Source organism: Neolamprologus multifasciatus, chromosome 1, assembly GCF_963576455.1.
Source record: "Neolamprologus multifasciatus chromosome 1, fNeoMul1.2, whole genome shotgun sequence".
Classification (NCBI taxonomy): domain Eukaryota; kingdom Metazoa; phylum Chordata; class Actinopteri; order Cichliformes; family Cichlidae; genus Neolamprologus; species Neolamprologus multifasciatus.
The window spans coordinates 10,366,359-10,388,369 of record NC_140439.1 but is presented as its reverse complement, the minus strand read 5'-3'; the positions used below and the strand labels follow the sequence as shown (position 1 = coordinate 10,388,369).

The following is a 22,011-nucleotide window of genomic DNA, read 5'->3' as shown; positions in this document are numbered from 1 at the left end:
CCCACAGTGGCCACGGCAGTTACATAGCTCCATCTAAAATATAGAATAATAAATCCAAAACAAAACAAAAAATCTCAGAGGAGCTCCAAAAAAAGAAACAAACCATCCACATCTGTTTTTCCTCATGAATTTTTTATTGTTTTTGAGAGTGTCTACATTGCAAATCTTGAGTATGTCAACACTAAAATGAATTTTAAAAAAAATTACCGAGTTGGAATTCAAAGACACTGATGCCTGAAAGCAGTTGGTTTGGTCCCACCAATTAAATTCCTGCAGTCTCTACGTATTGCATATATTAAATGATTGTGGACTGATATGAATCAAAACTTGACTGGTTGACAGAGACGTACAACCCCAGCGTGGTGATTTTTACTCATGTCCTGTTTACACTTGACACCTACAACAGTTGTAGATCGATCCAGGCTTTAATCTGCACCCTGCAGTCAATTTGTTGTGATTTGGAGCGACTGTTTTTAAAAATTCATGTCTCTTCAAACGCAGTTAAGTGCTGCGTAGGAATAATATTACCTCAAATATGCAGTAGTGTATTTTAAATGTCTATATAGCTTGTCAGGCATTACAGTTACCTTTGATGTGCATGCTGACAGATGTGTTCACAGGCATGAGCTTGCTCACTGCAAGAACCATAAGCAGGCTAACAAGTCCCTGTCCTCAGATGAATGAATCATTACCCCACACTTTTTCAGATGCATGACAAGCGAAACAACTGTAATGCACAGTTTGCGTGACTGTGGAAAGCAGGATAAGATCGACTTGGCTTTCCTTTATAATTTTGGCATTCCAGTCTAGGCCGATAAAGTTGGAGTCCAGACACCCATCTACATTCGCTTATCCAATTCAGGGTTGCCATTGGGCTGGAGACTACCCCAGCAACCTCTGTGTGAGAGGCAGGGTACGCCCTGGGTGGGTCGCCAGTCTGAGTTGTGAATTTGATTGATGGAATTTTGTTCTTCTTTTGGATGGACAGAAGAATCCAAAAATCCAAGCATAGATTCTGGTTGCTCCCAATGCAAAAAGGCGTTTCCCACTGATACCCAATTATGTGCCTCTTTCCTGCTGAGTTGAGGGTTGTTGCAATGATGAATTGTTCTGTCCCGGAAGCAGTGTCAGGATCACAGTGGATTCCATTACCCTGATTTTCATCTCTCTCTGGCACATGTCAGGAAGGAGTGAAGTCAGCTCGAGATAAAGGCAAAGAAAGAGACACTTAGGCTCTTTTATCATATGCTAAGATGAAATTGAAAACATGTAGCTATCTTTGGAACAAAAGTCATGAAATTGGGAAATACAAAGAAGAAAATCAAAAACAAAACAGAAATTGGTATATGAGTAGTTGGATCTAACTGTAAAGATGAGACTAAACAGGACAAAGAGAAAGAGGACGGAGAAACTCGGCAGCTGAGAAAATATGATGCATGATGTAGGATATCTTGGTTGAGGATGGAGCTTTTGGGAAAGATCCATCTTTTTTTTTTTTTTTTTTTTTTTTTTTTTGCTCTCTAGAGGCTGGCAGTGGGAGAAAAGTGTCGGCAGGGAGTCTGTTGGGCTGGAGGTAGATGACAGCCTCCATTTTACGTGTATTCACTGACTGATTAGGTCCTCTGGGTAGGTGGAGAGGCTGATGGAGACAGGCCTATCTCTACTCTCCAGACACCGCAGTGTCTAGTGTGTGTGCATAGAAATATACACCTACGCACTTAATTGTCTTTATGTTTTCAAAATTTTTCCAGTTGAACACCGGTGCAACAGAAGTTTGTTGCTACGCACGTTACCTGCTTTCAACACAGGCTTGTTTCAAGCTTTTTCTGTTTTTGCAACAACTTAATCTTGCTCCTAAAAATTGTCTCCCAAAAAGTTCTCATCACTTAGGTCACTGCTAAATCAAGTTTTTTTGTATAAAGAGTTTTTTGTTTGTTTCTTTGAAGAGGATCGTCTATTCTTCTCAGTCACATATGCTGCTCAAATGTTAGATTAAATATGGCATAAAATTGAAATTGTAAAGGTAATCGCTGTGAGTCAGAAGCTCAGGCTTCACACTGCTTTAAATGTTCGCTTTCCCACATTGTTGTATCCTCAGGCACACAGCTCTCTCTGTGAGCATGTAAGCCCGCCCACCTGCACTTCCAACCTCCTGTTACAGAGGGGCAGCCAATCAAAAGAAAACTCAAAGAAGCGTGGCCTTAAAGGAGGGAAATCTAAAACAGATTGATTCAAACAGAGAATTATGTTATATAAGACGAATGGACTGTGATTTCTGAGAGATTTTATAATCTCCCTTTCTACATGAAACGATGATGTGCTATGATCCTGTCCCATTATCTTTATTTCCTTTTTAGAGACTTGATCACCTTAAACACCACAAATACTCTGGATGTGCACAACCAGCAACTGGGCAATTAAAAATTACTGGCACTGTTTTTACTTTCTCATGTAACCCTGTCCATTTAGCTGGGCTTGGGACCAGCACTGGGAGGAGACTAGCTTGCACCTGCCTGAGGCTGTGGTCTGTGACTCCTCCCCACCTTGAACCCAGGATCATTCCTGTGTACTATGACTGTAGGGTGAGCACTAGACCGTAAAATGAAATGTTTAAGTATGAGTTAAAGCTCAAATATGACCATTTATACTAGTTACTGGTTGACTTTCTTTCTTTCTAAACCCCATATAAGACCTGGAGCTGCAGACTTACTCGTACATGGATATATAGAGAAAACACGCCAACTCCTCTGTGAAATAAATTCCACAACAGTGCTAAAAGTAGCACAAACATACCCTCAGAGATAATTTCGGTGTCTGTGCCAGATTATACCCTACTACACGGAGAGTGTTTGAAAAAACAAAATACCTGGGGACATTTTCTTCGCTACAATGAAGCCGCAGTTAGAATTTCAAATTAAAGTGAAGTGTCCAATTGAGCTGAGAACATTTCCAGCCCGTTTCTACACTACGCTGGTACAATTACGATGTTCTAATGACAGTGATAATTGACTGCTGCCGTCAGCGGGTGAAGATAAACTCTTAATGACTTCCCAAACTCGCTCTCTTCTCCTGTGTTTTTCGGGGCTTCTGCTCCCTACCGTGCACCTCGACTCCCCTGCCAGCTGAACTTCAATTCACAACTGTACATAGTGCATCTCCCAGTATGTGGGAGGCATCTGCACATCAGTGAAGAAACTTCACTGCTCAAGGCTTTCCACACAACCTTAGAGATTTCCCTTAAATGTTTTCATTTTGTCTTTGGACCCAAAGGATAGAATCACGGCATGGGTTACAATTTGGCTGGTTGCACATCATATTAATCAGCTTGAGTGTTTTTGTCTTTTATAAACATCTTCAATTCAATTCAATTCAATTTTATTTATATAGCGCCAAATCACAACAAAAGTCTCCTCAAGACGCTTCATAGATACAGAGAAAAACCCAACAATCATATGACCCCCTTTGAGCAAGCACTTTGGCGACAGTGGGAAGGAAAAACTCCCTTTTAACAGGAAGAAACCTCCGGCAGAACCAGGCTCAGGGAGGGGCGGCCATCTGCTGCGACCGGTTGGGGTGAGAGAAGGAAGACAGGATAAAAGACATGCTGTGGAAGAGAGACAGAGATTAATAACAGATATGATTCAATGCAGAGAGGTACCTTGCTACCATCTGCCCTAATATATCTACTAGTACTTGAACAGCATCATTTCAGGATCTCATGCAATTTTGAATTGTGCATCAGCGGCTATAGTTGTATGTGGGATTTCCTTGAAATGTGTTAACACCCTCGTAGGATGAATATAACACATTTACCACATTTCACTAAAGCGATACACCAAATAAGACTATTCAAAATCTGAATTTGTCACATTAAAAGGAACATCACAGGATATGCTTTTACACCAAACAGCATATTGAATAAACAACCAGAAATTAACATTAATGCTGCAAGTTGTTGGGGAGATAAGTGAATTTAAAATATCAAAATTGAGTTGTGGTGTCTGGCACCAAAATGTTAACAGCAGATCCTAAAATCCCTGTAAGTTGTGAGGTGGGACCTCTGTGGATCTCACAGATGCTGGATTGTATTGAGATCTGGGGAATCCAGAGGCCAAGTCAACACCTCAAACTCGCTTTGCCCCTGAATCCTATTGCTTTGTGTCAATGTTTCCATAAAAGGATGCAGGTAACTCAACAGACCCGGCACTTTCGTTGATCCGTGGTCCAGTTCTGATGCTCACGTGTGCATTGTGGGTGTTTTTAGCAGTGGACAGGGGTCAGCATGGACACTCTAACTAGTCTGCAGCTATGCAAGCACATACACCACAAACTACGATGCATTATATATTCTGACACCTTTCTTTCAGAAATAGCATTACATTTTTGGGCTATTTGATCTACAGCAGCTTGTCTATTGCATCAGACCACACAGGTCAGCCTTCCATGTGCATTAGTGAGCCTTGGCCGCCATGACCTGTCGCTGGTTTACCACTGTCCCTTCCTTGGGCCACAGTTAATAGACAGCGACCACTGCAGACAGGGAACACCGCACAAGAGCTGCAGTTTTGGAGATGCTCTGACTCTGTCATCCAACCATCGCAACGTAGCCCTCGTCAGACTCGCTCAGATCTTTACACTTGCCCGTTTTTCCTGCTGCTAACACATCAGCTTCGAGGGCAAAGTGTTCACTTTGGACCTAACACATCCCACCCTGTAACAGGTGCCATGATGAAGAGATAATCGCTGTTATTCACTTCACCTGTCAGTGCTCATAGTGTTATGCCTGATCGGTGTAGTTGTGTATAGAGGTTAGAGACTGATTTAGAATAAATTCTTCACTTCTCTCACCTACCTGGATTCTTGTTGAGCAAAACTGACTGCAAAGAATCTGTCATCAAGTATTTAAAAAGACAACTTCAATCTAAAATTGTTAGTTTGTGTAGTTACTTTTGAACCTTTGAAAATGGTAGACTGTAAAAAAGGCTGTAATTGATGAAAGTCTGCACTCACATCTTCATTGTGTCTTATCAAAACCACTGTGAAGGTGTACATAAGCATAATTACAAAAACGATGTCATTGCCATTACAAATATTGTATTCTGAATGGAACTGTGTTAAAATACGAAGCTCAGAGTTAATGGAGAGTGACGTGTGTGGTAGGAGGCAGATCTTACCAACCAAATTACTTACAAATGACTTCAAATGACAAATTTGACTTTTAACTGTGGTTTGGCAGGATGATGGAATGATTGCGTTGACAGGTCTCACAGTATGAAGGGACATGTAGACCTCCTCAGGTGACTGTGCACAGCAGGGTTCACTCCTAAATCTAAAAAAGAAAAGGTTACCCGAGGAGAGCGTTATTTAAAGCTTCTCTGAATCCACATTTAAAAAAAAGAAGAAGACACCTGGCTACACTTGAGAGCATTTTGTTTATCCTTCCCTCCCTCATTGACATTCACTGGTTATGTTTCCTACCTTGTGGTTCTTCAGATAGAGACACGTACGCTGTTAGGGACCAGTGCGCTCATCCACGTTACCTTTTAATCTGGCAATCCCCGTCCAAGTGAGCATACATGAGGCAGTTTTGGGTTTTCATACTAAAGCGTCCCCATGTTTCAAAGCCAAATTGGTCTTCATAAGGCTTTTGAACCCTGAAAGAGAGTTCACTCTCACAGTTTTTTTTGATGGCTCCCCACGCCTCTAGGAAGTCTTTTGAAATACACCTCGGCATTCATCAGGCAGCCGCGGTGGACGGCAGAAGTGAGATTGGAGGGGGGGGGGAGTAGTTTTTATGCCACGTTGATAGGGACCAGCCAGCCTGGAGTTTTCATATTCAAGGTCACTTGTTTTGACAGCTGTTCATTTAGTTTATAGGGAGTAGTTTCATAAAAACTCATCCCAATGTCAATGCTTTTATGAGCCTCTTCACTCAGTCACTCCTGTCTTGGCAGAAATCGGACTAAATAATGACAGCATATATCATATCTTTTATAGGACATCTTATGTATGATGGTCTATTGTGAGTAAATGTGCAGTTCCAGGGTGACGGAGATGAGATTGGATTTTGTTGCTCTAGATGTAAATAAAATATGGTTGAAATGCATATTTTAACCCGGCTTATGCTGAAGATGCAAAAAGAAAAAGAAAAAAAAGCCTGTGTGTGTGTGTTTGTGCAGCTGTGTTTCATTGCTTATTCTAAACTGAAAACCTCCTCGCTTTGGGCATAGATGGAATATAGTGAAGAAACTAAAGTGTGAAGGACCCAGAGCATCTCTGCTTTCTGTGCTTCAGAGATCAACATTATTTATGAGTTTCCATGAGCACTTATGGATATTACGACAGCAGTAGGAGAGGTGGGGCTTGCAGGGGGTGGGGCTATGTTTAAGGTGTGAGAGGTGACGCCTTGAAAATGTATTTCTCTCCACTTCCGCTCAGTTCACATCCCACGCTTTCCCTTCCAGCTGACTGGATTTAACCTTCTCCAAAAATGCCTTTTTAGTGCTCGGTTCTCCTGCCTCACTTAAGGTACATTCATTGATATTTTTTTTCCCTTCAGTGACAAAGAGGCTTTGTCTCTCCCCAAAATAGCCACATTCTGCTTGACGACCCTTAATGGAAACTTCATTTGCATTTATTTAGTTGCTTTTACGCAAAACACACACATTCCTCTCTTGGTGTCACTCAGAGCTAACACAAGGGATGGGGGAAGAAGGGAGTTTTGAAGGTAGCAGGCTGGATGGGTGGTACTCATCACGTATTCTCATGCGTTCTACAGAGCGACGGTGACAAACATAAAGGGCTGAATGACAAACCGTACGTGCTCTTCATCTAGAATAAGGACTGTTTGGGGAGCCTTTGGAGCCTGTTCAGACCTGCTTGAACACTGGAGTCTGTCTTAATGCGCAGGGGCATGGCATGTGGGATGCAGGCAAGAGCTGTGTGAGCGAGAGCGACGTGTGAAAAAGGAGAGTGCGATAAACAAGGGGAGATGGAAAGCAAGGGAGTGATGAGCTGTGTCGTTGAGCGCTTCGGCTACGTGACGGACGTGTTTGAGTGCGTATGTGTAGATCCTCCTTTCACCGAGTTGCCCTGAACTCTGTGTGTGAGGGCCCAGGGGAGGGTGTGAGGGCTTTCCCCACCGTCCACACACCATGCTGTCACTTCATGACTTTTTGATTAGTGTATGGTGAACTGTGAAGGTGTCGAATTAAGGAAGGAGTGTGTGTGTGTGTGTGTGTGTATGTGTGTGTGCACCCGTGCATGATTTCAGGGCAGCGTGGAGGCGTTTGACTCGCTGAGTTGAGTCTGATGAGACTTGATTGATGATTTTTTTTAAAAAAAAATAAAAGTAGAGGCTTCCTGCTGTTGGTGTTGAACTGTGTTGTTACGGGATTGTCTCATACAACTGTTTGCGTGCTTTCTTGAAGATTGTGGAATATCTTGTGCTCCAAGGTCAATATCACGTCTTTTTGCTTTCTTTCTCTCACACGTTGACAGGTCAGATGAGGCAAAACAGCACCACAACAGCACGCCTTCCATTCTACACGTCTATCCATCTCGCCTTTTAGATGTCTTGCGCGTTTAATGCTTACCTATCAATACCTTTTACATTTACAGCCAGGTAACGGAAAACTAGCCTGCATGTAGCGGTTTCATATGAGCACGTGGCTTTCATTGCTGCGGATACGTGCGGTCGTGTGGTTAAAGGACAGTAATGCTTTCAGCTTGTATCATTGTAATGTGACATTTAGTTTGCTGGACAACACAATGTGCCGGCAAACAAATTGTCAAATCTATATAGTTAACACTGATCGGCACAGCATCTGCTGCGTTTGAAGGAAATGCGCTACAGATGGACTGAAGTAATTGCTATTAATGCCAAACTGTCAGGCCGACCAGGTGTTCTACAGATCTGTTGCGTCCTTTTCCATTAGGCGTCAGCGACTGATTAGACTGCCTTCATGTTGCTTTGCATTATTCCTGATACGATTTTTTTCAATCAGATTGCATTGTTTTCTTCTGTATGAAAAAGCACAGCTGCACATTTGCCCTCAGTAAACAATATATCCGTTTCATATTTCCACATTTAATTAACAATAATAAAGCCGGCGAGTGAAGAGACGTACTCTGGGGCTATGGACGCTTCACACTCTGTGATCCTCATTCAAATACTAATCTTGTCCTCCTGCAGCCTTTTCAATATGTGCATTATGCTTTTGCAATGTTTGATGTCTGCGTTTGCGTTAGTTTGTTTAGTCGGCGCTTACGCGCGGCATCTGCAGCTCACCAGACGTGGCTAATGAACTTTGAAAGTGTGTTGTGTTTTACGCATGTCTACATGGAGAGATTGGTCTTCTCCGTTTGTCAGATTCCTTGTTGAAATATGAGCGGCTGTGCTCGGGCTGTTATTGACGCTCACTGGAGCATTTCAGAAAGATGTTTACATGAATGCAGAAAAGAGAGGAAAAACAATCATAACTGTTTTCTGATCTCTCAGCACTTGACAGGCACAAGCAGCCGGCTCCTTTCACTAATAATAAATTCATGGCTGTAAACTTTGACTGGAAAATCCCAAACTAATATAGTTACTAGTTGAATAAATTTTGCTTAAGACTTGAGATTTAGACAATCTCTAATGGCCTGTCACTTGGCAATGAGAGGCAATGTTCTGATTTGAAATTCAAAATGATGCTAGAGTTGTTTATGGATGGATCCAGTATTTGGTAGAGGTGGGAATCACCATACAACTCACGATACGATATTATCACAATACTTAACGCACAATACGATATTATTGCGATTTTTTTTTTAAAAATATTTTGTGATATTCAGATTCTGTACATAAAGGTAAACTTCATTTTATCTAATATCAAAGTTTCACACTCAGTCTTTCTCTCATTTCAGTTTTATTGTTGACAAACTGAACTGTTTGTATTACAGTCTAGTCCAACTTAACTGAATGCAACCATCTGGTACAATTACAGCTATTCTGAACTATGCAATGTATGAAAACTATGCAGCCCATTCAGCAACTGAAGAATTTGAAAGTAAATTAAAACAAAATATAATTTTACATTAAATAAAAAAAGTTTAACTTAATTAAAATAAAACATGTCTTAAATTAAAATAAGTAAACTGTCATGTTTATTATTGCCAAAAACAAGTTAAACACATTTGGACAGTGAAGGAATGTCAGGATTCTTGCTCAGAAAAAGGATCAACATGAAGTCAGAGGACAAAAACCTTTTTTGTAACAAAATATCGATTTCTGCTGTCCCTGTATCGATACATTATTAGCAAACAAAATATCACGATACTACACAGTATCGATTTTTTCCCCCACCCCTAGTATTTGGATCAGATATCAGTCCAGAGCTAGCTCAGGAAGTGTGATCCGGTGGAGGTGATGACGTTCTAATATACGAGTCCTGTCTCTTATACAATACAGAAAAGAATACAGTACTATGAGTTTGTGTTAGTAGTTTTACGTACAAAGTAGTACTTTTGTAATGTTATTTACATTACATTAGCTCAATCATTCATTTATTAGCCATTTTAGCCTTTGGTAAATAGTTGATTTCCCATTGGCAACGGCAGCTCAAGCGAAATAGTAATGCGTCCCAAACTAAATGGCAATGTGTATTTAAGAAAGATACAAGAAGGAAACACACTTTGCAAGTTGTGAACATGATTTGAAACTCCCTCACTTTTGAGTCTTTTGAGGTGCTTCACTAAACAGGAGGTATTTCCTCCACTGGTCTTAAAAACCACGATGGTACTACTTGCATATTACCTTTTGTGGCTCACTCATCACCCCTTGGCTGTCTAAAGTACTTCCAGAGCTTACTTAACTGTCTTTGTTATCAACAACTTAGGTTAGCGCTGTCGCTCTAGTCACCAAGTCACCGTCTTCCATTTGGAGTTTTTGCTGCGTGTGGGAGCAGCTGGGTGAGGGCCGCCTCTTAAGCTGTAGAAGATCTGTAGTGTCCCTGTCTTCTGTACTTATGATACTTAAAAAAGAAAGAAAGAAAGAAATGAAAATGGTGTATGGCATGTATCGATTCTACAAGTATCCCTAGATCTGTGTACTACTTGTCTTGTATCGTAGTACTTGGCTTGGGTCGAATACAGAAAGAAGATGCTGTGTTCTGGACTGTTGGAGAACACATAGAATTTATGTTCATTTCACAGCTAGTTTTGCTAGCCCATACTGACCATTGCTTATCTATAGTACCTTGCCACATCCTCACAATATAAAGCATACGTGGCTATGGGAAGGTTTGCTCAAACTTGCAATGTACACCTGGTAGTTTGTTCGGATCAACCACAAAACAAACCGCTCTGGAACTCATTTGGAGCCACACTATGACCACCTCTTCCAAAAGGTCTTGGTGCGGTTGTTTTGGTCCACAGGTCATTGTATTCACACTTGCACAAGAGAACTGCACCAACGGGGAAACGAGCCAGATTTCACTTAAATGGACTAAACAGCGCAGGTGTGAAAACACCTTAAGAATGATAACTGACAATTTGCCACTCCATCACACCTCTTGACCAAGTAAAGGATGATGAATGCTCCTGGCCATGTGCAGCGACATCATCACCTTGCATCTGTGCGAGCCTGCATCTGTGTGTTTGCAAACATCTGCTGCTTAAACGGTGCCAGCCCCATACTCGCAGGCATATAGTCACACAAATGCATGCATAGCCACTACTGTTTCTTCCAGTGATAAAAACGAAACAAGTGGCGCTTCAAAAATTGTCAGCAGCCACTCTGTCTGTCTGTGTACCCTACACTTTGAAAGGCAATTCCCTTTAAGTTAAGGAGTGAAGCTGTCTGCAGCACGTTTCGTGCTGTAATAGCGACTCACTTCTAATCCTAGTTATGCAGGAAACATTTTTTGTTCTACCTTAGCTTCATTGGGGTATAATTTAATACGAGTACTAAATCATGCTGAAGAATAAGTTAGCTGTGTGCTTGTATGTGGTGGTTGGCACATTTACATTTACTTCCCTCAGATCAGTGGAAATGATGAGAGCTTTGTAGAAAATTGTCATCATTTCTTGAACATAAACTACAAGCTAACAAAAAGCCATGTCATTAGTAACTGTAGTGATGCTTGATTGCACAAAAATGACTACTGCACTACTAAAGTCCTAGTTTTTCTTGTGTTTACAATGGCCTTCCTTTGCTCCATTGCCCCCCAAAACAAACACGCACACACACGCACACGCACACGCACACGCACACTCCATCATTTCTACTGAGCAAGACTCTCAATTTTCGCCCGACCCCATCCTCCATCCATCTCATTTCCCTACTAGCTGCACTTGCAGAGCTGGAGCATAAACAGAGCAACAGGGCTGCTGATAGCATCTGCAGATGTGCCGGCAACATCCCCAGATAAGAACCAGCAGCAGCATGCCCCCTCTCTAGCAAACAATAGAGCTCCTACTGAAATGTGTGGTAGGAGGATTGAGAGGAAAAAGAGGAGGGGTGATAGGAGTGGGTGGAGGTGAATCTGAGTGTAATGGAGGGAGTGGGAAAGAGACAGCGCAGTGGCAGAGAAGAGTCCGAAGGAGAGAGCTGAATGTGGAGAAGCTCTCCGTGTGCCCATCGAGAGCCGGACAAGGGTGTGTTTACTCGGTTTATCTGGATGGCCTGTCAAGCTACGGGAGGGTGGAGGGGCTCTTCATTCCAGTGGAGGGGTTGGGCATTGCTCGAGGCCTTAAGAAAATAAGCACTTGAAGAAAGATGTGAGGGCAGGCCAGCGGTAGCCGCTCTTTGTTCCTCACGTGTTGGGCTTGATTGACAACTCCTTTATAATCCCACAGGTGACTCCTCTGACATTGGAGGCCGCTCTGTGGAGCTTCTCTCTGCAGCCTGTCTTACCTGCCACCCCCCTCCACCCGCTTTCCCCTGATAAGGAAGCGAGGGGAAAGCAGGGAGGTTAGACGGGAAGCGCAAAGGGATTTATGGTTGTAGTGCCAACACATTTATCTGTGCTTGGGTAATGGGAGCATCCGCTCCTATGGCAACGACCTCTGCAGAAGGTCAACCCCAAAATGGGCTGACAATGAGCTAAACTCCCAGTAAAAAAGCACGACACCTTAACATGATTAAAGGCGCTAATGCAATCTGTATTGTTTTGGCTACAACTCAATTATCTTTAATGAAAGAGAGCTTTTCCACTAGAAACTGAGGAACATTCAGAAGCTCTGTTTAAGAAACCCCCTCCCCCACATGTTTCTGTTGTTGGCTAGGGGGAGTTTGTGCCCTACCAGATAGCAGATAGTGGCATCCCCCTGAAAGCCCCAACCATTGTCCCCAGAGGGTAAGTCATCAGACGAGCCACGCTTGAGAGACCATACCTGAACACGAGGAAATTGTGCACAGGAGGCAGAAAGGTGACCGTTCACACACACACACGTACAACCCTATCCAACAGCACAGAAAATAGTGTTAAATATGATCTTTCAGATTATAATCAGCAGGCATTTGCATGAATCAGCCATTCTCAATCCAAAAAATACAAGTGTGAACCCGGTCCCATTATCTTACGTGGTGTAATTTGCTGCCTTTGATTGCCCGTGTCACAGAAAACAGATCATAACAGGGTTTCACTGTTGGTCAGACACAATAAGCAATTTAATAACAATGTACTGAACAAAGGAAAAATGTCTCTGAATTTAGAGTTATTCTGCAGATTAATCAGTAATGAAAATAATCATTGGTCGCTGCACTGGGTTATAGTTACTCATTAACTTTAAAAAAACAAACAAAAAAAAACAAACAACCTTTTTGTAGATGAGACAGTGTTTTGCAGACCTGCAACAAAAACTGACAAATGACCCCTGCTGGCTGGGGTGCAGTTAATGGTTGAATGGCTCCTGTGAAGAGTGGAGAGGCTCACATTAGAGGTATGATGAAGCCAGCCGGGTTAACATTTATGTGTTTAGCTGTTTAATATTTCAAGGTTGTTGAAACGGGAGCTTTACCCACCTCTCGAAATTCCTCCTGAAGTGTTCCACCTAAACATCAGCCACTCCAGCTGCCAGTGAGGGGAGGGTTGTGTGCCTGCCTGTCTGCAGGTGCTGTGGGAAGCTGTGAGTCAACTGGAGGAGGACAGAATGGCACAGTTAGTATTGATACTGCTGCAAATAAGTATTTAGTCTTTTTCTTGTTTCTCTTGTTATTGTGACAACCCTCGTTCACTCAGAGGCTTATACTGTGAACACGTCCTTTTGAAAACATATTAGGGGATTGGGTAGATATTTCAGTATGTGGTATACTGTTACATTATGTAAACAGCACTGATAAAACTAACTGCTTTGCGAGATTTGACATACATGCATATACAAATGGGTTTAATTTTAAAGCAACAGTCTTGAATTTAACTCTACATATTTTTTTCTTCAAGTACATCTCATCCCTCTAACTAATGTATTGTTCCTATGGCAACTGACCTAGCCCTGTCATGCATCCGTCTCCATCCATCACCATCGGGGAGGCTCCTCGTAGCCCCGCTGTCTCTTCCCCACATCAGGCTATCAGAAGCTGTCAGAGTGCCAACTGTACCAGCAGCCTCATCCCGATGTGTCATTATTCATGTAGACACAATTGAGTGTGTGTATTTTCATTGTAGGCAGGTCTTTTATGTTTTTTTTCCTCCCTCTGTCTTTCACAAGCATGCGCAAGTAGAAATGAAAGCCGGAAATCAAACCTGTCACAGTGGTAGCAAGCATCCTGATCGAGACAGAGAGGCGGGTTACTGACATTTATTTTGCAGCGACTGTCCTCTAAAGTGCATGCTATATTGTGTGTTACCAAGAGCGTAGTAGTAAAAAAAAAAGAAAGAAATAGTCCCCGTAACGAGTGAGAGTTGTCACAACTAGGTGGAGCTTCTGCAGCTGCGCCGCGGGGCCAATCTGCTGCTTGTCATAAATGTTTAGAAAGCTGTTCTTTACTCAAAATCTGGTCTTCATCCAGAGCGGCGTACCAGTTCCAAATGCCCCTCCCCTAGCTAAGAGCTGTTTAGCCTTGCTGAGTTAGCTTAACATACATAAGGAAGTTGGGAGGATCAGTGTCCCGAATACACCAGCACTACACATATAGGCGTCTGTTTTCATTCTTGTTCGCAACAATAAAACTATGCATCTATTTCGCGACTGCCTTCTGCTGTGCCATATTTCAAATGTAACAACAGGCTGATGCGTCCAGCTGCCTAATGTTTTCACTGTACTACTCTGTTCAAGCTGTGGCTGGATGCAAGGTCAGGAAATGCTTGTTCTGTCATCTTTACACAGCTCAAAAGATAAAATAAGGACCCCAGTCTGAGGTTGACTTTTGTGGCACACCACCCACACACCCGTCTTCTGTCTGCTCTTCTGACGTGTGTACACAACACAAGCTTTTCTCTGTGTATGCACTTGCGGTTACCATTGTACTGCACACGTTATGTAGTTTAGAAGTACTGATTTATTGTTAGGTTTTTTTCCACTGATGAGCTCATTGTTTGTTACATGTTTCCAACTGTCTCATTGGAGTAAGCAGTTTGAATTTTTGTTTTAGTTCAGTTGTTAACCAATGTCATTGTTATCCATGTGTTCTAACTGGTAGCTGTTTGGATGAAAATTTAACAAAGATTAAAAAAATAAAAAGCCAGTCTATTTATTGCACTGTATCACATCATTGTCACTCCACCCTGTTGATGAAAAAGACGAGCATGTTGCGATGACACAGCCAGACGTTCACGTTTCATCATTTCCTCAGCATGTCATGCTCATGTCTGGGTTTATACGCGATGGATAATCCCAGTAACTTTGGCGTTAGCTTCCAGTACACGTTCGTTAATTAATTCTGTTTGCATTCTTGTCAATCTCGCCGAGGCCTCCCACCTCTCACCCCCCGATGGGATGAAAGTTGTTGTTACCTTTTACTGCCTAGCGGGTAAAGAGCGCGAGCAAACATCTCCCAGAATTTGTGATTCCAAAACGTCTATTTGCTTAGCAGATCGGACGCATTTAAATGTACAAGTTTGCATGCATTTTTAAGAAGGACAACCGCAGTGGCTGTGCAGCCGTAATATCTTCCCCTATGTGGGCCATGCAAACTTTGTAATTAAACATCAAGGTTTTCTTTGAAAAACCAGCTTGATTCTCGACCACTTCTGATATTAAATCTAAAAACGCCCAAACTAACTCCCTCTTGGCACGGCATTATAAAGAATTCATGCTGTGCTTTTCATGCATGCAGAGCCACTTAAGGACACAGGCAAAGCACCACCCCTCAACGTTTAATTTCATCACGATCTAGGCTGCATTAGGGCGAGAAAGAAATATTTTTCTTGTACAATAAATGCTGAAGTGCCTTTATGAAGAGTGATGGTGGGTGGGCGGGAGAGGGTGGTGGGGGTAGCGTTGTGGTTTTATTGTTTGGAGGGAATGTCTTTGAGTGTTTGAGTGGGTTCTGCAATACAATCCAATTAAAGTTTGATAACAGATAGAGCAAAGAAGAAATATAAACGCCTCTCTCTAAGAGCAGTTATCCTTGTTATTGTTTGCTTATGGGCGTCCATGGTGCTGTCTGAGCTTATGCATATACAGAATACATTAGTGTATTAATGCACTATTATTAGGGGGTGGAAGGATTTTGTGTGCTAGATCCTGTGGAGAATTTTGGGGAAAGTGTTGGTTTTTTTTTTACTTCTTCTTATTTTGTTTGTTCAGGGTTTTTTTTTCCTTTTTTTTCTGTTTTTAAGAAACCCAGAAAGAGTTGGTCCACTGGCAGGTTAAATATTAGATGCATGACCAGTCTAGTTTTTAAAGTTTTTAGAGTTTTAGTAGCATACGAGACAGTCTTGCACAAGAAATCCTGGTTAAAATAGCATCTGCAACAAATGAACAATATCTGAAAGTCATGTTCTTAAGAAAGACCAAAGACCTGACCTGAGAAATGCCTCTGCCTCTTCAGTTGATCCTGTTGAGCTACTGAACACTCGGTCTTAGTCAATACCTTTCCACTGAGATCATTTCTCATTTGAAGGTTTGTTGTTAAGAAGCTATTCTTAAGGAAAGGAAACGGGGAGAAAAAACTGAGGCATGCCAAAGTAAACAAAGAACAAGACTGAAAGTCAGTGGCTATAGTTCTTATGGCGTGAACAATCCAAATTTGAAGTTTTTGATTTAAATTGGCATCAAAATGTACAGAGGAGGTCAGCAAAGAAGTACAAAAGTGAGTGTCTGCAGCCATCTGTAAAAAAGGGTCAAGACTGCAAAAGAAGAGCTCTGAACGTCCTTCAAAAATTCTGGAGAACTATTCCTGAAGGGTGTTTAGAGAAATGAAAAGAAAACTGAGTAAGAGAGTTCAGGCTGTGTTGAACTATAAAGGTGAACATGCCAAATACTGACTTTTAAGCTTGCTGGAATTGTTCAGACTCTGCTTTTGCATCATATACTGCATTTCCATCTATGTGCTGCAAATGTTTCCCACTCTCCTAGAAAAAGATAAAGAAATGAGGGGGCGTTCAAGACCTTTGCACAGAATTGCACTAAAGAGCTCAGGTCTGCACGATAAACCAGTGATTTACAAATCATCTGAATATATATTGAGTTTGACTTTGTGTTTGACAGATATATATATATATATATATATATATATATATATATAGTGCACAGTGTGAATTAGTTCTTTACTGTTCTTAAGACTGTATGTGGGCTAAATGGCTTGATTTGATGTAATGGAGGAAGCCCTTAGTAAAATATTCTTGCCTGAAGCTTGGAAACCTTCAATTAGAAAAATTAATTATCACTTACACTGCAGCTTTAAAGGGAGCATGAGCAGAAAGAAACGCTGAACTGAACAAAACAAACCTGATATTGTTCATGGAGATTTAATACCAAAAAATTACATTCAGACCTTCTCCTCACAGTCACACGCAGCAGAAATTACTGTGTTTTTTGGACTACTTGATTACCCTGCCACTCCTGCATTCACCTGACATCTTCGATTTACGTTTCCATTAATTGGATGTCTTCACATTCTGTCTAATTTACTCTTCAGCTGGCGTCAGATCTGTCACTTCACTGAAAGTGGTGGGGGTTTTGTTTTTGTTTTTATTTTTTTAGGCTCGGCAAATTTGATTTGGCCCTGTCTCATCTTTTGAATTTCATAAAAAAACACCAAGAATAGAAATTGCGGTTGTTTGTGTTTGTGTACTTGGGTTGCAAAACCGAAAGAGACATGTTGATAATGGAGGACAAAAAGGATGTTATTATTGCGCCCTTTGCATGGTCAGACACACTCACGCACATTTGTAACAGTCGATGCATTCTAGGAATTATTCTGACACAACGGGTTTTAATTTACGTCTCTAGTGTATCCACTTTCCTAAAGCCTGACTTGTGGGCCTCAGTTTCACGTATTGATTTTTCCACATTTCCCAGAATGACTTTCAGCAGTCTTCAACGAATGGCAGTGAACTTGTTGAATTGAGAAAGGGAGAAAGATGAACTAGTGGAATGATGCCGTAGTCTACTCTTTGCTGTGATGAGAAGATGAGTTGCGTCTCTTTTGTTACTGTATATATTTCTTCCTCCTGTTCGTGGTTGCTACATTTAGAGAATTTCCTCTTTGCCGTCTGCTTTTAAACTTTTTAAAGATTTAGCTTATGGATGTGTACATTTAATATTACCTCTGGCTGCTGTCAATAATAGTACTATCCGAAACATTAAACAACAGCGTAGAATTTATATTAGGTTATATTTCAAAAACTGCATGCTCTTGGCTAGTGAGCTTGATCCAGTGTAGGATTGTCATTAAAAATCATACTCTGACACTAATCAGTGCTAAAAAATGCTATTGGATTAGATCATCTGCTACAGTATCAATACCAACGTGCTTTCTTTGCACACTCCATCTGACACAACTTCACACAGCACACACAGCCTCTCCCATCACTAACACATGAACATGATGTTAACATTAGTGAACAACTCTTTGTAGGTAATTTTGAGAGGCCAGCAAAGCTCCCTTTTAAACAACATTAAAACCATACACATTAATGTTACCTGTTTTACTCATAGACAGCATAAAAGCTGGACAGAGCTGCCGGGACGTCACCCATTAGTTTGACAACTTGTCATTCACGAGTTGTTAGCCAATGAGCTGAATGACAAGCTGATATTCCTCCGTTTTGAAACATTTGTCCTATTTTGCAAATCTTGTTCATAATATGACCAAGATTTGCAACGCAGACTTAATTTTTTTTATTCAGTATGATCTGGAATGAGTCACCGAGCCCATAAACTTAACAGGAAAGTGTTTACAGAGGTCAAGTATGAAAACAGTTTTCTTATAGATTTCTATGGGACTGGAAGTCTTTTAGCAACCACAGCTATCGACATCCAGTGGCCTTCTAATAGAATGTGGCTTTTAGCATGGTCTTCATATTTCTATCCTGGAAGTTATGTCAACCTTTCAGATTGTCACTGATTTAATTATTAGTGAGTATCTGATATTAGCCATCTGTTAGGGTCTTATTGGGGATATGGCTAGTGGACATTGGTTAATAATAAACCAATAACATAAATTTTAGAGTTAGGTAGCAGACAATATCATACTACTATTCTAATCTTAATTTTCTTGTCTTTTCTTTTTCCTCGACTGTGCTGTTATCATTCGTATTAAAAGTATTTCTTGCTGGGTTTGAAAGTTTGAAATTCTAGTATTATGCCCACCCCACACTGGTGTCTCAGAGTTGAGCTGATTGCAACATTAAGCTAGTTAAGCTAGTTAAGCCTGTAAGCGTGACTTGTCTGGCGTAGCTATCGTATCTTTGTGTTTGTGTCCTGAGTCTTTCTGTCCTGGTCTTATGTTTAGCAGTAGCAAGTGAAGAAATTGTTGTTATATGCATCAATAAATTACATCGTGTTAGAATATATTGTTGTTTTATTGCCCTGTCATTAGTCTAATGACATCATTATTATGCTAATTGAAAGTGAAGAAGTAAAGGTTGCATTGTGAAAAATCCCTCTGCTAATTACCCGTTTAGACTATGTAATTAAGCTAGATCCTGTCTTTTCGGTAACCTTTGGTGTTTCTGTGGGCTTAAAAATATGAGCTCTTTCCAAAGCATAAACCGTGTGACTTGATTTTTTACATTCCATATTTTCTCCATGGAAAATTAGGTATTTCATGTTAGCAATCCAAACTCAGCATCTGGCCACAACACATAGGGAGACATTTCCCCCCGGGCCCTGGCACAAAATGTAAGCCAGTTTCAGTTTTTGCCAATTACTGTAACTGACACTGCTTGAAAATATGTAACATCAAACACAGTTATGTTTTTGATCCAAGGTGAAAGACAGCTATTCTGCAGTCAGTCACTAATTCGCTTGAATCTCAAGGGAGATCCTTAAAGCCTTCTGTGAATTCTATTAAGCTGCTCATTATTATTCTATACCTTATTTTAATTAAGAATAGTGAGAACCCAACAGTGTGATTTAAGGGGTACGGCTGTGTATGCGTGTTCATAATTGCGCTTGGTCTTTCTCTGAGGTGGGGCAGGCAGTCGTTATGCTTATTCGTTGTGGCGCACTAGTTTTCGGCTAATCTCCATCCAGTGAGGGACGTGTTCTTTCATTAGCATTCTGATTATTATCAGCTCTACTGGTAGAGCCGAGCAGATAATGCAGGGTTTGGTGAATCTAGCTAACCACCTTCCACAAAGGAGGCATTTGGTGCAAGTGCTGGGTGTATGAAAATGTTTTTGGGAGGAACAATGAGATCAGAGGAGGCACATTTTGCTCCGTTTAAAATGAAGAATGAAACCGCTTTCTGTTAGAATAAACCTTCCAGTCTTTGAATTTTGGCCGCTGAAACATCATTGCTCTCCTGGACTCATTTGGCTCCATCACACTCCGATAATAAGTGCAGATTGGCAGCCCAGCACTTCAGTTCAATAGATGGTGCTGAGCAAGGCTCTGGAAAATGAAGCGTCCACCAAGTTGATTTAAATGGAGAATTGTGATTAATTAGAATCGATAGTGTTAGCATCGACACTCACCGCTTCCCATCTACAATGCCCCCTGCCTTGACCCACACTTAATGTGCTTATGTACACTTTAGCACCTAACACGCAAGCATAAGCACGCGCATACATATTCATGTCATCGTAAGCAGTCCACTTCATTATAACTGGCTGTTACACAACGGCTGTCATGCTCTTGTGAGTTAGGCTCCCCACATACACCCACTCTCACACAAACACACACGCAGAAACACACTCCCTGAAGACACGGCAAGCTGATGAACAGCCTGCGGAGATGTGATGAGGCAAGAGGAACAAAGGATTAGTCGATTGAGAGCTGGAGACTGACTAACTGCAGACCGAGTCAGAAAGTGCTCACAACAGTCTGAACTGAAGTTGTACCGACACAATGTTCTCCCCCTGCCCTGCATGTCTGCAGATGACTTGTGGAGCCCTCTGCCGTGTCTTCCTTGGCCCAGAGTGTAGAGGCTTAAGCTTTTCCACTAAGTCTCTAGTCACTTTTTAGACCTCAGATGCATTAAGTGAGGGTCATTCTCATCTTTAGAAATGTCATGGGCTAAAGGATTTACTTACTATCTGGAGAGCACTGTATAAAGTTAAAGGCTGTCTGGTATTTCTATTAATTAATTAATTTTTTGGTCTTTATCAGATAAGCACATTGAGGCCACAGCACACGATTTAGCCTGATGTCATTGTGCACATGTCCATTTGCATAAAGTAAGATTAGTATTATTAGGTTTGTAAATGTGTCTTAAATATATTTTAAGACACACACTAACTCATAAACCGTTGCTTTTCTCCTCACTATTATATATCATTTTTAACCCTTTAATCTATCAGTCCAGTGTTTTTTGTTTTTCAATGAGTGTAACCCATGATTATCAATCATCATGCAGTTAATGAACTTATTTTTTCCCTCATAATACATTTTAGTTTTCTGTTTACCTCTACTTAACATTTTTTTGAAAGAACAACAAAAAAAATGTGGAGGAGACATCGTTAGGCCCCGACTGAGGGGTCATTTTTGACCTCTAGATAGATATCTGATGATCAAAGGTGCTCTTTCAGTTGTGGCTTGTCTTCAGCAGCACCAAGCAGTGAGTAAGTCTGAGCTTGTAGGGAGGGGCGAAAGTGTCTTTTAATCCCTCAATAATTCAGCTCATTATTTTTTTTCTCTACCCTGCCATGATTATATATTGGGTGATTGGCAGCTCAGTTACAAAAATATCACCACTGGCATCAGCTAAGCCCATATTAACCGAACTGTGCTGAGATATGCTCAGAGAAGCTGTGCACGTCAGCCCAGGCCGGGAGGGGAGTCTGTCACTGTTGGGCCCTTATCTTAAAGTGTGATTTACCCTGGAGCCATTCCTGGCAGGGGATTTGAAGAGATGTCTGTAGGTGAGGACGGGGCGGACGCCAAGTCATCGCTCAGCAAGTCTTCAGCGGAGTTACAGCAGTTAAACTTGCTCTCATAAACAGAAAAACAGACACTCAAACAAGACTCTTTGTTTCATCTGCACAAATTTCCAAGGAGACGATCACAGTTGGCCCAAAACCTCGAGAGGCCCTCCATGATAATAACACAGCATGTTGCACTTTTCATTGGAGATGGAGTGGCCTTCTTACTTTGGAAAACAACAAACTCTTCCCTCTGCCTCACTAATAAACCCAAGAATAACATTTGCAGTTTACACATTGTAAGTTCTTTTTAATTGAAGTCATTGTGCGCGATTGTTTCGGAAGCGGCCCGGGAGTGTTGGTTTCAGATCAATGACTACAAACCCAGGAAATAATTATTTTGCATCAAGATGAAAGTCGGGCTACAGCAGCGCAAACAGCCTGTGGATCCAGCTTTTTTTTTTAATTAGTGCCATGTGTCTTCTGCTCTGCGTGGCAAATTAACATCCACCATCAAGGATAAACGATTGTACGACACGGGTGTGCAGGAGAAGGG

The 22,011-nt window shown here is 41.4% G+C and overlaps 1 protein-coding gene and 1 long non-coding RNA gene across 2 annotated transcripts in view; both read left to right on the top strand.

Moving 5' to 3' along the window:
* The window catches only part of neo1a (neogenin 1a), a 156,066-nt gene that overhangs the window by 62,021 nt on the left and 72,034 nt on the right, over positions 1-22,011 (top strand). The window lies entirely within an intron of this gene.
* On the top strand, positions 3,882-21,916 carry LOC146525331 (uncharacterized). The gene is made up of 2 exons (XR_014874910.1): positions 3,882-8,732; positions 9,365-21,916. It is a non-coding gene; the product is annotated as an uncharacterized LOC146525331 (long non-coding RNA).